Source organism: Dermacentor albipictus, unplaced genomic scaffold (genome assembly GCF_038994185.2).
Source record: "Dermacentor albipictus isolate Rhodes 1998 colony unplaced genomic scaffold, USDA_Dalb.pri_finalv2 scaffold_19, whole genome shotgun sequence".
Lineage (NCBI taxonomy): Eukaryota > Metazoa > Arthropoda > Arachnida > Ixodida > Ixodidae > Dermacentor > Dermacentor albipictus.
The window spans coordinates 4,966,270-4,976,824 of NW_027225573.1; positions in this window are offsets into that span (position 1 = coordinate 4,966,270).

Genomic DNA, 10,555 nt, shown 5'->3' on the forward strand with positions numbered 1-10,555 from the left:
CTCACATGATCGCCCCAAGTGAAAAAAATGAGTGAGAAGATTTCCTCGGCGTCGCACGTATTCCGATTTTTAGCCGGATCACAGTGGGGCAGCAACTGTCGAACAATGGTGCTCCTCCATAAGGCCTACGTCGACGGAGCACTACGATATTACCTCCCGATCCTGCACAAAATATCTCCCACAAGCAAGAGAAAACTCGAGGCAGCATGAAACAACTGCCTTCGCGTATGTCTTGGCCTTCCGAAGGGGTCGTCCCGCTCAGGGACTGTAGCAGAAGCTGGATGCGTGCCTCTGGAAGTGCTATGTTCGCAGGAGACACTTCGGATACACCTCCGCCACGTCATTCATACGAAGACTCAATTTTTAAAGGATATTTCCAGAACCCGTGCTACATCTAGCTTTGGGCAGGCCGTCGGAAGCATATCTATTTCGATTCCTGCTCAGGCGTCACAACTTATGCCGCGAAACATTTCACCATGGACACTGTCCGCACTGGAAATCGTGTCATACATACCTGGAATCAGTGCAAAAAAGAAAATGCCTCAAGCAGCGACTTATTAGATAGCTTTAGAATATATGCACAAAGAATACGCAGCCGCAACGCACATTTTCACAGCTGGCTCTACACCTCCACATCGTTCATCATGCGGACTTTTTGTTCCCTCTACAGGGCAACGATTCTCGTTTCGTCTTGAGCGAGCAACATCATCTACTTCAGCGGAGCTATATGGCATAAAGGAGGCCCTTGTGTATGTACTTCGACAGCAGCCGCCAAAGACATGGGTGATTTTCACAGACTCAAAAGCAGCCCTACAAAGTATGTGGAAGAGGAACAAGCGTTGCAATAATCAACCGGCAGCATTTGACATTGCTTATCTTCACCACAGGGCTAAAATTGCTGGGCATTGCATAAAGTTCCAGTGGATACCTGGCCATGCCGGCATTTCGGGAAATGAAAGAGCGGACGAAGCTGCCATAAATGGACTCCAATACCGCAAGTTCAGAAGAACATATTTTACAAAAGCCGACGCTTCAACCATGGCAAAAAAATATGCCTATCAAGATAAAAACCGCATCATGAATCTGCCGCTTCACCAAGATAACTTCCTACTTTACATTGACCCAGAAATGAGACCGAAAATTCCACGACCACTTCCTCGACACTTAGAGACATTGTACCATCGTCTTCGGCTGAACGTGGCATATACGAACAATTATCTGTACCGCATAGGACTTACCACTAACCCATACTGTGATAACTGTCACAACTTAGAGACAATTGAGCACATATTACTAGAATGCCCCGCGTACCACGACGAGAAACAATTTTTTGAGCACCAAATGGACATGATTTGCCACGAACCGTTAACGTTACCGAGCATCTAAGGTCCAATGCCCGGCCCTTAAAAACAGCGACGGCTTTTGGATTTATTGTTCAAATACTTGACAGAAATTGGTCAAATAGGAAAGCTTTAAAAATTGCATCCTTCCTATACAAAAGCCTAAATTTACCCGCCATGTCACCTGTAAATATTAGTATCAGGTCCACTCGGACATTTCATATTTATTTTTATCCTCTTTTTCTCCCACTCTCTTCTGGAATCTTTTAATCCCAATCCCCATCCCTACACAGAGTAGCATGCCATCGGTTATATACGCGCCGGCGAAATTCTCTGTTTTTCTAATAAAGAGCCCTCTCTCTCTCTCTCTCTACATCAAGAGCTTCATATCAGATAGGAAAGCAGTCATCTCCGTCGGAAGGCTCAAGCCGCCCGAGATCGACATAGGGGGGTCCGGCACGCCGCAAGACGCTGTCATCTCACCGATGCTGTTTAATCTCGCCTTGATGGGACCCCCTAAAAATGAAATCACATAGAGTCCCTAGGAAAAGACGGGGAATGCGGGAGAAGCAAATTCAAGCCGATGAGCAAAACGTGAACAAGGTGAATGCAGGAGCTCCTCCATAGAGTCCCTGAATCACACAATCAACGCGGACGATATTACTATCTGGACATGTGATGGCAGCGACGGATCAATAGAACAACGACTGCAGACTGCAATTAACACAGTAGAGGGACACCTCATAGGAACAGGCTCACATGCTCTGCAGAGAAATTTCAACTTCTCTTGTACCGCCCCACACTTAGAGGCAGGCCTCGCAAAGGATACGACAGAAACAAGACTCAAAGGAAATCAAGCTACACGCCAACAATGGGCGGAATATCCCAATAGTCAACCAGCTCAAGGTGCTGGGTCTAGTAATCGAGAACAAAGGCACAAATGGGGAAACCATAAAGAAGTTAGACACAAAGCTAACAAACACCATGAGATTAATCAAACGAATTACTAACAAGCACCATGCTATGAAGGAAGAAAGTATCATACGGCTGATACAATCATTCGTAATCAGTCAGATCACATACATAGCAGCCTTCCACAATTGATTTGCAGCTGAAAAGACTAAAATGAACAGCCTGATAAAAAAGGCATACAATATAGCACTAGGGATTCCAATCAGTACGAGCACGGATCTCTTGCTAAAGTTAGGACTCCACAACACACTGGACGAACTCATAGAAGCACAACAAACATCTCAAACAGAACGACTAACGAAAACTAAAACGAGATGGCATATACAAAGCAAACTAGGAATGTATTATCACAATTTATACGGGGAAAAGAGGACGATAACGAGAGAAATTCGTGACAAACTCCTGGTACCAAATATACCCAAGAACATGCATCCAGGTTACAACGATGACAGACACAGGAGTAGAGCAGAGAAAATGATCCGAAGCTTTGGGTCAGACGACAGAGCAACCTTCGTAGACGTGGCTGAATACCCACACAGAAATAGCTACGTAGCAGTAATCGTAGATCACACCCTAAAACCCCTTACAACCGTATCAGTTAATACCAAACATTCAGAGACAGCAGAGGAAGTAGCCATTGCTCTTGCATTGGTCTCCACGAATGCTCAGTGCATCATTGGCGATTCTCAAGCGGCGATAAGAAATTATGCAAAAAGAGGACCTCTCCTGAGGCATGGTACATCATCAGAGTAAATGAAGCAAAATTCTCCAATGCAGAGAAGAACGCCAGGAAATTGCGCTGGTTCCCAGCGCATACGACTCTAGACATTCCCGCAGTCAACCTCAACGAGGTAGCACACCGCGAAACTTGAGGTCTTACTCACCGAGCAGAGCAAAGAGGGACTTCCATCGGCCAGGAGAACGCGGAGGAGGAAATCTGGAGAGAAAAATATAGATTAACAAGATTTAGCGATGTTACCGAATTCTATCAAAATCGGAGGCGCGTATTACCACCGCCTCACACTAAACTGAACAGAGCTGGGTCCGTCACTTGGAGGCGACTACAAACAGAAACTTATACGAGTCCCGTGCAACTAAAAAGTTTCTACCCCAATATATACGAGAGCGATATGTGTAAGCTATGCAAGTCTGTTAGAGCCACCCTTCAACACATGTTGTGGGGATGTGAAATATACCAAAATAAAATGGCAGTCACCCCAGAAAATCTACGGGCGTGGTGGTCGACCGTGCTGCTCAGCTGAGAACTCGAAGACCAACTTTGGGCCGTCCAGCGAGCCAATGAAGCCGCACGGGAGCAGCAGCTCCTAGTGGCCATCTAGGCGCCCCAGGCCCGGGCCTCACAATCGCCGGATTCGAAATAAAGCTATCACATCATAATAATGATATTATAGGTGACATACAGTCCCCCTTGAAATTATTTGCAGATGATTGTGTTCTATAGAGAGAAATAAATTCACCAACAGACGTAACAATCTTGCAGGATGACCTTGATAAAATTGCAAATTGGTCTCTACGCTGATAAACGAATCTGAATATTAATAATTGTAATCACGACCATTTCTCTAATAAAAAATTCGAACCTCAAACACAGTACAAAGCTGGAAACACAAAATTAAAAACTGTTTCAGAGTGCAAGCACCTTCGTGTTTACTTCACACCGAAACTTAAGAAGAACTTACACATCCAGCAGTCAGTATCTAAGGCAAGTAAAATGTTGTTTTTGATTGGTGGAAATTTCAAATCAATGTCCAAAGAATTAAACAAACACTATTTTTTGCATGTCAGATCCATCCTCCATTATGCCTCAATGATTTGGGCCCCATATCAGGACTATTGATACAAGTAATGGAAAAACTTCAAATTCAGGCCGCACGCTTCGTCTTCAATAATTACAACCCTTTCGAAAGTATAATTGAAATAAAAGCATTGCTGGGCTGGGAAAAGTTTATCAAAAGATGTAAAAACTTAAAACTGAAATTCTTCCACCGTATTTTCTACAATCAAACAGGCATTGATAGCCGCAACTACCTGTCAGAGCCAACTTACGTCTCGACTCGACTCGACCACTCAAAGGAGGTGTGAGAATTTAGCTGTAATAAGCAGGTAATACGTTTTGAGAAATCCTTTTTTCCACAAACTGTGACAGCCTGGAATATGTTACCAGAGAAATGTGTTCCAATATCTGACAATAGCGATTTTCTTCCGTCTTTGTCTGTGACAATGCATTACTGTCTTAATTTTGTTTTAATGTTTTTGGTATGCTTGAAAATGTTCAGTTATTCTGTACTCCGACCTTTATGCTACATTAATTTATACATTCTTTACATATTTCAGTGAACGATCTTATACATCTCTTGCTAACTGCCCCCCCCCCCTGCGATAATGCCTTTGAAGCGACGCAGGTATTGAGTAAATAAAATAAAAAAGACATTGGACCCGGTCTAGTGTGTATATTTCGAAATTTGACAGTAGCCTCTGCATATAAAGATATTTACTCAAACTGACGTGACACCACTTTTTATACTACCGTTGCACCTCGAAAATATCCATCCAGCCAAAGTAAATAAATAAAAAAACACAGAAAAAAAAGTCCCATGGTTTCACGCAAAAATTCCGCTTGCCTGGAGTGAGTGAGTGAAACAACTTCATTTGGTCCACTATAGACGTAAGCAAACTCCCCGGAGCAAACTCCGTTCGCACGGAGTAAAAATTCTAATCCGACCATACGGAGTATAATAAACTCTCAACCGGAGGGTCACTGGAGGACAAGCATTATACTCCCACATGGGACTTATATCCGCTTACAGTGTAATCAAACTTTCTGCGTGGCCATGCAATTTTTTTGAGCACTTTCGGCAGGTTTACGACCTCCTCCTGCCAACTCTTCTTTGCTGAGAGTCCATTTTAGCGTCATTTTTAAGCTTCCGTTTCATGTCGCCGTGATTTTCGACCAGCCACCGCAAGCTAATTAGGATCAAGCGGATCAATTGCAGACGCCGGCACCACCCTCTTCATTCGTTTATCGACTTTCATTGCAGTGGCTAGGCCCCATTGAATCCCTCTCCACTTGAACGTGCTCCGCGCCTCTTGGCAGCCAATTAAATAAGACGAGCCGCTCAGTGTAGGCAATGTTATTTGTTTTTCAAGCAAGCAAAAGTGACCTCCTATGAGCGAAGAGAGCGTTTGATTGGTCTCTTGAGACAACCTTGCGGGTGACCGCCCGATGCTTGCCTCGGCGCTTACGCGAATTTTACGTCAAGAGATGGGAATAGAAACATATTGTAATAGCTCTACAGGCCCATTGGCACCATTTCCAAACCTTGACAGCGCTGCTTTCTATTTTACTGCTGTTGCAACACTTTAAAGAAAATGTTTATCTTCTTCAGGGTATATGGGGTTCCCAAACAATAACCGTCATCAGTCTTGCGCCCACTTCCTTTGCGTAATACTCTGCGTTCGCTATAGGCTTTCCTGTCAGGAAAGCTTTGTAACGCTTATACGGGGAAGCTGTGTGTGATCTTAAAGTAGCGATAGCGCAGCGTTAGAGCAAGTAAGTGCACTCAAGGTTATTGACGATTATTTTAGGGGAACAAGAAAAGTCCTATAAGGCGCAAATTTTTCTCGGAAGGAACTCGCTGACCAGTTATACACGACCTTACAAGGGACCTGCGCTGACATTATAACAGCGGAATGTTCGCGAAATACGCTTGAACATTAGGCTAAAAAGCGTCGCCTTTACCAATGTCGCTAATCTTAAATGAAGCAACAAGGGTGTCTATAGTACGAGGCCTCAGTTCAGCAAAGTGGCGCCATCTGGGTAGCCCAATGTCTAGGCGCTCTGAGAAGAAGAAAAATACAGCGACTGGAGGCACGCTTGGATAAGTTGCGAGATATAGAGCTCGAACGCAGAGAGCTCAGATAATAGGGGTGAACGTCGCATGTGTTGCCATTAGGAATCCATGGATTTTTGCCTTCCGGCATGATATCCCTGCTCAAGCCGCATTGGTCTCATGGGACCCCGTATTTACACGAAAAAACCTCCTACGCTAGAATTGTTCGTAAGAGGAAATTCCGTTTAATCCTGATGGTGGATATTTTATTAGCGGTGGAGGCCGGCCAATGGCAAAGAACTCTTTCTACCAAATGTTTGTGAATTTGGCCCCAGACATCTATATTTATCCGCTCACCATCAAGACCTTCAGCTGATTTCGCAAACATATTGGTGCGTAAGTGTTCCTTGCCATTGGCCTGCCGCCTACGCTAATGTTGTGTGCGTGTGTGCTTGTGCCTTTGCGTATTTGTGTGCGTGTGTTTGTGTGTGTATGTGCGTATGTGTGTGGATGCCTGCGTGAGTTCGCGCATGTGTATGTGCGTGTGTCCGTGCGTGTGTATGTGAGTGTATGTAAGAGTGGATGGGTGTATGTGCGTGTGTATGTGTCACACAAGGAGGCTTGCGTGGCACCTTATGTGTTCCTTGTGTGACCCGTCACACAAGGAGGTACGAAGCTTGCGATGTCAATACAATCTGATGTTGCAACCGCATCTTGCTGAGGAGTCGAAAGCAAGCTCTGATAGCAGATACGAAGCGTGAGAGTGCTTGCGGCACAGCAGAGGGGAAAAAAACTGATAAGTGGACAGTATGTTTAATTTATTTTGCCGGGCAACAACTAAATGCAGGCTGGTCGGCTCGGTACAGAACGACGACTCGTCCGTCCTGTCCGAAAGCTCGGTGTTCGGAGACGTCATCATCATCATCAGCAGCAGCAGCAGCCTGGTTACGCCCACTGCAGGGCAAAGGCCTCTCCCATACTTCTCCAACAAGCCCGGTCATGTACTAATTGTGGCCATGCCGTCCCTGCAAACTTCTTAATCTCATCCACCCACCTAATTTTCTGCCGCCCCCTGCTACGCTTCCCTTCCCTTGGGATCCAGTCCGTAACCCTTAATGACCATCGGTTATCCTCCCTCCTCATTACATGTCCTGCCCATGCCCATTTCTTTTCCTTGATTTCAACTAAGATGTCATTACCTCGCGTTTGTTCCCTCACCAAATCTGCTCTTTTCTTATCCCTTAACGTTACACTTATCATTCTTCTTTCCATAGCTCGTTGCGTCGTCCTCAATTTGAGTAGAACCCTTTTCGTAAGCCGCCAGGTTTCTGCCCCGCAGGTGAGTACTGGTAAGACACAGCTATTATACACTTTCCTCTTGAGGGATAATGGCAACCTGCTGTTCGTGATCTGAGAATGCCTGCCAAACGCACTCATTGCACCCATTCTTATTCTTCTGATTATTTCTGTCTCATGATCCGGATCTGCCGTCACTACCTGCCCTAAGTAGATGTATTCCCTTACTACTTCCAGTGCCTCGCTGCCTATTGTAAATTGCTGTTCTCTTCCGAGACTGTTAAACATTACTTTAGTTTTCTGCAGATTAATTTTTAAACCCACTCTTCTGCTTTGCCTCTCCAGGTCAGTGAGTATGCATTGCAATTGGTCCCCTGAGTTACTAAGCAAGGCAATATCATCAGCGAATCGCAAGTTACTAAGGTATTCTCCATCAACTTTTATCCCCAGTTCTTCCCAATCCAGGTCTCTGAATACCTCCTGTAAACACGCTGTGAATAGCATTGGAGAGATCGTATCTCCCTGTCTGACACCTTTCTTTATTGGGATTTTGTTGCTTTCTTTATGGAGGACTATGGTGGCTGTGGAGCCGCTATAGATATCTTTCAGTATTTTTACATACGGCTCGTCTACACCCTGATTCCGTAATGCCTCCATGACTTCTGAGGTTTCGACAGAATCAAACGCTTTCTCGTAATCAATGAAAGCTATATATAAGGGTTGGTTATATTCCGCACATTTCTCTATCACCTGATTGATAGTGTGAATATGATCTATTGTTGAGTAGCCTTTACGGAATCCTGCCTGGTCCTTTGCTTGACAGAAGTCTAAGGTGTACCTGATTCTATTTGCGATTACCTTAGTGAATAGTTTGTAGGCAATGGACAGTAAGCTGATCGGTCTATAATTTTTCAAGTCTTTGGCGTTCCCTTTCTTATGGATTAGGATTATGTTAGCGTTCTTCCAAGATTCCGGTACGCTCGAGGTCATGAGGCATTGCGTATACAGGGTGGCCAGTTTCTCTAGAACAATCTGCCCTCCATCCTTCAACAAATCTGCTGTTACCTGATACTCCCCAGCTGCCTTCCCCCTTTGCGTATCTCCTAAGGCTTTCTTTACTTCTTCCGGCGTTACCTTTGGGATTTCGAATTCCTCTAGACTACTTTCTCTTCCAATATCGTCGTGGGTGCCACTGGTACTGTATAAATCTCTATAGAACTCCTCAGCCACTTCAACTATCTCATCCATATTAGTTATGATATTGCCGGCTTTGTCTCTTAACGCATACATCTGATTCTTGCCAATTCCTAGTTTCTTCTTCACTGTTTTTAGGCTTCCTCCGTTCCTGAGAGCATGTTCAATTCTATCCATATTATACTTCCTGATGTCAGCTGTCTTACGCTTGTTGATTAACTTCGAAAGTTCTGCCAGTTCTATTCTTGCTGTAGGGTTAGAGGCTTTCATACATTGGCATTTCTTGATCAGATGTTTCGTCTCCTGTGATAGTTTACTGGTATCCTGCCTAACGGAGTTGCCACCGACTTCCATTGCACACTCCTTAATGATGCCCACAAGATTGTCGTTCATTCCTTCAACACTAAGGTCCTCTTCCTGAGTTAAAGCCGAGTACCTGTTCTGCAGCTTGATCTGGAATTCCTATATTTTCCCTCTTACCACTAACTCATTGATCGGCTTCTTATGTACCAGTTTCTTCCGTTCCCTTCTCAGGTCTAGGCTAATTCGAGTTCTTACCATCCTGTGGTCACTGCAGCGCACCTTGCCGAGCACATCCACAGCTTGCATCTTGTAGACGTGATCCGCGCCAACTTCGAGGATACCAGTAGGAACCAGACGCTCAAGTCACTGCTCCTTCTTCAGTGGGCGCACTCGTTCTGTCCGCGTGCCAACTTCGTCCTCAAGGCAAACGACGATGCATACGTGGACCTGCCGGGCTTGGCCGGACTACTGGAATCGAAGAAGGCCGCCTTCGAGAACGACACGCGGTGCGGGAACTTCCTGCTTGGCAAGCGACACGAGAGCAGGCCGACCGGTCGCAAACGCCGAAGGTCTGTGTGGCAGCCGATGTCACACGTACTACGGATATGGCTTAGGCCTTCTCTAGCATGCGCAGGAGAAAACGACATTAGGCACAGTCTTTCGGTGAGCTTCATTCACGGACGCAGTATATGTATTCGCGTATTATTGTTCGTACTTTCATGAAGACATGTCATCCCTCGATGTTGTCTGCGTCCCCACATTACTTTCGACAACGATGATCAGATATATTGGAGCATGGCGTCAAAACAAAGCAACCGATTATAAGTATTGCAGGTATCCGCGAGCAGGGGTTTGTGTGATTTCACAGCTGTCGTAGCTTGTGCAAGTTAGCGTATCCTCGTGTCTGCCTGACTTCTGTCCCGTATGCTTAAGCGCTGTTATTCCTCTCTTATTAAGCGCTGTTATTCCTCTCTTAATCATTGATATATCAGGCACACGTATCTGTGGCTCATAACGTGGTATTTTCCGCAGATTCATGGCTCTGACTAGGTACCACACTTACCGTTAAAAAAGGGTCATTTAAATATTGACGAAAGATTTTACTACGGCAATTCTGTAGTCCACTGCATGTAAAGTAAAAATTTTTGGGCGGTGCTTTAAAGTTGCATAGGTGAACTGAGAGACTTATCGCAAACTGTGCTCGTTGTTCTAAGAGGGTCTTAATGAATCCACGACCAAGAGTTCGGACACGGCATGCTCAAGAAACCTGCTAGGAAGAAAGTGAATTCCTCCGATTAGATCGCGATGAACGCTGTCTCGCTCCCCTATTTAGCTTCCATGTGGGGTTTGTTTGCGACTGTTATGCGCACTGTTGCCGCACTGGTGGCCCATGCCTACACAAGAAGTCATTAGGCTAAAACTGTTCCTTAGAGCGAATGCCAGCCAATCTTGATGTCGGACATACGAATAGTGAAGGCGGCTAGCCAATGGCAACCAGCGCTTTTGAGCAAAATGTGTTGTTATTTCGGCCCTATATCCTGCAGTATATGATATATTCCTGTTGTCCTTCTCTCCACGCTTTTCTTTTAGTTGTGTAGT